The sequence below is a fragment of the Austrofundulus limnaeus genome, unplaced genomic scaffold, assembly GCF_001266775.1.
Source record: "Austrofundulus limnaeus strain Quisiro unplaced genomic scaffold, Austrofundulus_limnaeus-1.0 Scaffold53, whole genome shotgun sequence".
NCBI classification, from domain to species: Eukaryota; Metazoa; Chordata; class Actinopteri; order Cyprinodontiformes; family Rivulidae; genus Austrofundulus; species Austrofundulus limnaeus.
The window spans coordinates 631,545-637,312 of NW_013952455.1; the positions used below are offsets into that span (position 1 = coordinate 631,545).

At 41.6% G+C, this 5,768-nt stretch overlaps 1 protein-coding gene across 4 annotated transcripts in view; it reads right to left on the minus strand.

Annotated features, from left to right (window-relative positions):
• LOC106517806 (nuclear factor 1 X-type) overlaps nt 1-5,768 on the minus strand; it is a gene marked incomplete at its 3' end in the record, with an annotated part of 205,716 nt that overhangs the window by 179,666 nt on the left and 20,282 nt on the right.

Below are 5,768 nucleotides of genomic sequence, written 5' to 3' on the forward strand. Positions count from 1 at the left end.
TGTGTGTGTGTGTGTGTGTGTGTGTGTGTGTGTGTGTGTGTGTGTGTGTGTGTGTTTGGTACTTGTATTCGTTATCTTTTTTGGACCATTTCCAGAATACACACCTGCTTTGTCAAGACCAGTGGTCCTTTTGGGGACCAAAGTCTGATCCTAATAAAGTGACCTCTATTTTCGTGTTGGGGGTTAAGTTTAGGACTAATGTGTGAATAGAGCTTAGGTTAGGTTTAGGGTTAAATATGTACTGGAATATTTAGGTTTAGGGTAAGGGGTCAGGTTTAGGCTATAGAAATGACTTCAAATGAATGGAAGTCAACAAATGGTCCCAATTAGGATAGAATACAAACTTGTGTGTGTCTGTTAGCAAAAATGGCTGCCATAGCCAACAAACATTAGAAGACAAAAAAATGTCTCTAACTTGATCAATTGTATCTATATTGAGCTAAAGGTCTGATGTGGTAGTAGCTGAGAAACATCCCCATCATTGGATCTTACAAGATTTTTATTCAGCACTTAGGCTTTACTTGTTGGAGTCAATTCTGTCCATTAGCAAATATCCCATGAGCCACAGGATGGATTTAAAAGAAAGTTCACTGAATGAATGTCTTCAACTGATCAATTTTTAGAGCCAATTTAAAAGTACACCACAGTTATTCAGTTTGAGCAAACACCTTAATGGCTCTTGTTATGGTAATATTTATTTAACAAAGACAGAAATACGTGGTCCAAGAATAAAGGTACTCCGTGAGATGATCAGCTGAGTTTTATTGCAACAACAGGAAACACAGAGAACAACCTGGCCTGTCTCTGTTCCTCTGCTTCTCTCTGTCTCTCCACACTACTGTTGAACTCTGTTGAACCCTGTGTCTCGAGAGGCCTCATATATATATTAACAAACACTATTATGCCATCTTAGCAAGATTTGATACAAGGTCAATGGAAAACACAATGATAAACACAAGTGATACTGTATCTAAGAATGACTGTTGTTAGCAAATCTTGTTCTGACTTTAATCATTCTGTCTGCAGATGAACAGCATGCCATGAAAACCTAGGTCATTAAAGGATGTCATGAATTACTTGCTTAAACATAAAAGTATTAGATCCACCACAGCTCTAACTCGGTCAATTTTACAGACTGAGCTAATACTTGATCTTGTAGCTGAARGTCATTTACAACACATTTTCTGACTGTAAAGCATCAGATTGTCTGTAAYGATATTTTCAAGGTGGTGAGCAATACACATTCCTGCCACAACGTTTTTTTTTCCTGCTACATCTTTAATTTTACAAGTTCAGCTCAGTTTAGTGTTGWTTACTTCTAAAGCTCCAATTTCCAACACAAGTCATCTCGGGGCACTTTTCAAAACATTCACATTCTTTATAAAATGCTAATTAGAAGGTGTTATCTATATAAAAAAAAAGCCAACAGATTGTGCCAAATCTTCACTTCGTCATAATTGTACATTCTGCAGCACACTGGCGACAGTGGAAAGAAAAACTCCCTTTTAACAGGAAGAATGGTAAATGGACTGTACTTATACAGCACTTTTCTATCCATCCAGGACACTCAAAGTGCTTTACACTACAATCCAATCTGTGTCCTCATTTACCCATTCACACAACACTCTATTAGGTCTCTACAAAGCTAACATATATAATATATGGAGACTAATCAGTGCCAGTCACGTTCACACACTGATGGGACACACATCAGAGGCATTAGTGGTGAAGTGTCTTGCCCAAGGACACAACAACTGAGACAGCTGGACGGGGGATCGAACTGGCGACTTTCCGGTTCCAGGACGACTCCCCTAACCACTCTTCCACAGCCAGCCCTCCAACAAACCTCCTGAAGAAACCTCCAACAGTACCGAGCTCAGGATGGGCAGCCATATGCCCATATGAAAATTATGAACCCTAATATCTAAAAGACGAGATGCTGAACAAGCCTGTCTGTTGTCCATRCTGGTATTTTTATGTTGAATACCAAACTGGACTATGAAGCTGGAGCTGAGCCAGAAGACGAAGCTCTCGGTTTACCAGTCGGTCTACGTTCCTACCCTCAACTATGGTCACGAGCTTTGGGTAGTGACCAAAAGAACGAGATCAYGGATACAAGTGGCCGAAATAGGTTTCCTCCGTAGGGAGTCTGGGCTCTCCCTTAGAGATAGGGTGAGAAGCTCGGTCATCCAGGAGGGACTCAGAGTAGAGCCGCTGCTCCTCCACGTCGAGAGGAGCCAGTTGAGGTGGCTCGGGCATCTGGTTAGGATGCCTCCTGGAGGCCTCCCTGGTGAGGTGTTCCGGGCATGTCCCACTGGGAGGATGCCCMGAGGAAGACCCAGGACACGCTGGAGGGACTATGTTTCTGGCCCAATGATGAGCTGGCCCAAGTGGCTGGGGAGAGGGAAGTCTGGGTCTCTCTGCTTAGGCTGCTGCCCCCGTGACCCGACCCCGGATAAGCGGCAGAAAACGGACCGACAGATGGACCAAACTGTACATAAAATTGAATTGTACGTGAAAATTCATAAACAGCAAAAACATTTAACATTTTCCTGCAGCTTTGAACATCCAGTCGAGTGGCTGAATTCATCAGGTGAGCTGGCCTTCTCCACTCTACTGCAAAAACAAAACATCATAAAACCATTCAACTGACCATTTTGGCTGAGCTCACAGTCTTGATATTTAGGCTCCTTTGACCGTATAGCAGAGTTTCCGTCTCTAAACCATACGGCACATGCTTTCACACCGCAAAAAAWATCCTAGAAGACATATTTATTTTTCCAAGGATATGTGGAGGCCAGGACAAACATGAGGCCATGATATTCTGTATACAGTGAAGGATGACATCACAGGCATCGTGAGGGAGGTCGGTCCAGACTGACGAACCGCGTGCCTGATCGCCGTGTGGCAGGCTGTGTGCACGCTCACACACACTCTCACACACAAGTGTTTTCCATAACGTGCAGAGAAATCACTTGATTGAATTTGTTTTCTTATCTTATCCTGCAATTTGTCACGCATATTACTCACAGCTGGGAAAACCTTTTGAAAAAACACTTAAAGGCGTATTAATCAGAACTTGAAATCTAAAATGGCACATTTACATTTTATAATGGCAAGACCTGCTTTTTATTACCTGCTGCCAAAGGCAAAAGGAGGGATAATGCTTTTGACCATGTGCACACACTCATTTGCACTATTTGCCAAATCACTTGTGAATCACTGCACAGATTTATTTTTGAAACTTTCAGAACGTAACCATTAAACAAACATCAAGATGGCCGCCACAGTTAACTTAGAAACCACAAAATAGATACAACACTGACAATGATTTTGCAGAAGTGGTCAAAGCTTGGTATTGTGGCAGAGCATTCTCCACGTATTCTAACAGCAACATGGGGCAACATATTTGTTTAAAGACTTACTGTTGGAGCCAACATTGTCTGTTATCAAAATATTTTGTATACCACTGGACAGATTTAAAAAGAAAAAATGTGTTAGGAAGTAATTGTTGGTTGTACATCCACAACTGATTACCTTTTGGAGTCAGTGCAATTTATTATGGCTTTCACAGCCTTTTGACTTTGGTCAACACAAAATGAACTATACCTCTGTGACTTTTACAAATCTTGAGCTCAAATTTGGTGTGGTAGTAGCTGAGAGTCATTTACAACACATACTCGAACAGATCATGCAAAACATTGCATGAGCTCACACATGATGTTGTTATCGAAGTTTGACCAAAAATGGTGGAATTTAGACTAAAACTGTGCATGAAGTTAGGAATATGCATTCCTGTTTATTCACCTAAAAAGTTTTAAACCTGTAAATCAGAAAAATCAAACTAATTTTGGGCATTCATTGACACAAATTGCTTTTTTAAAACTTTTTTTGCTTTAGTTTGTTTTTTAATAAATCAATAAAACTGAGGTAAGTGGGAAAATAATCCCATGTGAGGCCTGTCCTGAATTCTGAGCCTTTTTTTTCTTTTTTCTTTTTTTTTTTTTACTGATGAGCTTCTTGGGAAGCTGCCATTACCAGCGAGGATGCTCATAAACAAATAATTATTCATACTAATAATCTTCCACATTCATGTGCAAATAAGCTCCCTCCCTGGTATCTGAGCAGCTCCAAGGTTGTATGTGGGAGGTTCCTCTAACTGTTGCCTGACTTGACTTATTTCATGCCAAGAAAAGAATCCGTCTGAGGGTCAAGGATGTGAGCTACATCTGAGAAGTTTGTCATAAAGGGGGAGTTTGTTTAGTCAAATGTAAAACTTAGAAGGGCTTCTTTTAAATGCGTGTGTTTGGAGTTTAGAAGGGATAAAACGTAGGGAAAAAACTAATAAAATTTCACTTTTTGATGTTGTAATGAATGCTAAAAAGTAGATTTGTTTCCAGAAGTCTCATGGAAACGTTTTACTGTGTGAGTTTTTTCTTCTTTTTTTTCTTCCATCGTTATCTGAACGATGGAAGAAATCAAACCCTTCGTGCGTAATTCTGCACGACTTACAGGCACATAAATGAAAGTTGGCTCATGCTAATAGTTCCATTCTGCTATAGCCAAGTTTCCTAACTTTGAATTTTGGTGGGATTCGGGCTCCGAGCACCCCTTGTGTTTCCCAGTGTAACCTTTTACACACGTTCTAACCCCCGGCTCGCTCACTGCGTGATTTGCGTGCCTCATATACATGTTTGTGGTTATAAATAGTGCAGAGACTGGCTCCCCTCAGAGAGCACTCTGCTGACAGGAGTCATGTTCTCCTCGCAGCAGCAGAGAGCAGTGGCTGCTGACCTGAAAGAGCTGGACACTGACCTGGGCAGGAGGTCAGAAGGAAATACTGGCAACAACCGTTAAAATGGTGATCATCAATTGGTGACTCARGGGCCAGAAGTGGCCTACTATTTGGGGCTTCTTTTGGCCTGCAGGTGGATGTGATCCGGCTGTTTAATTAAACTCATGAAATCTCTGGATTCTCAGCTTGATCATTGCATCTGAGGCTTTTGGATTGCGATGTTCATCTTACAGAGAATCACATGATCTTTGTTTACCCTCATGTTGTACGGAAAGCTTACATTGTTTAAACGTGAAGCTGTGTGATGGTTGTTAAAAGTGGAAAGTCAACATGTGGACATACCCTTGTCCAAAAAACAGTTGGGTCCTCAGACTGGCCCTGCTGGGGCTCTGAGAAAAACAAAAACCACAAAAGAAGCATTCAAAAAAGGTCTCAAGTTTCTGGGCAATTGCTGTTCTTAGGGTAACTTGTCTCTCAGACCCCTGACCAACAGATTGCTTTTTTCTGCTGCCACATGTCCCTGTCTGCTTCCTGGAGAGCAGGGTCCTCTTATAGGGCTCAGTGACATTTAATGATGTGTGGAGGCTGGGTGTGGGGCACAGTGTGTCGGTGACACAGTTTGGGCTTAAAACTCTGAACAAGTGCAACGTCCATCATGGCAGAACAAACATGTCTTGATGACGTCACTGCAAGAGCTCTGCAAACTGGCTTTAAACACAGACACACAAGTTTTATCCTTATCAGAAAATTACATTGACTTCTATTTTTTAGTAGCCTAACCCTTTCTCTGACCCTGGCCTACAGTCCTTATGCCCATTCAACTATACCTCAGACCCAGACTTTGCTCTTACATAGAGACTAGTGATCCTAACATGTGCTTAGGGTTCCTGGAAAGCTAACAGAATCCAGTTACACACACACACACACACACACACACACACACACACACACACACACACACACACACACACAC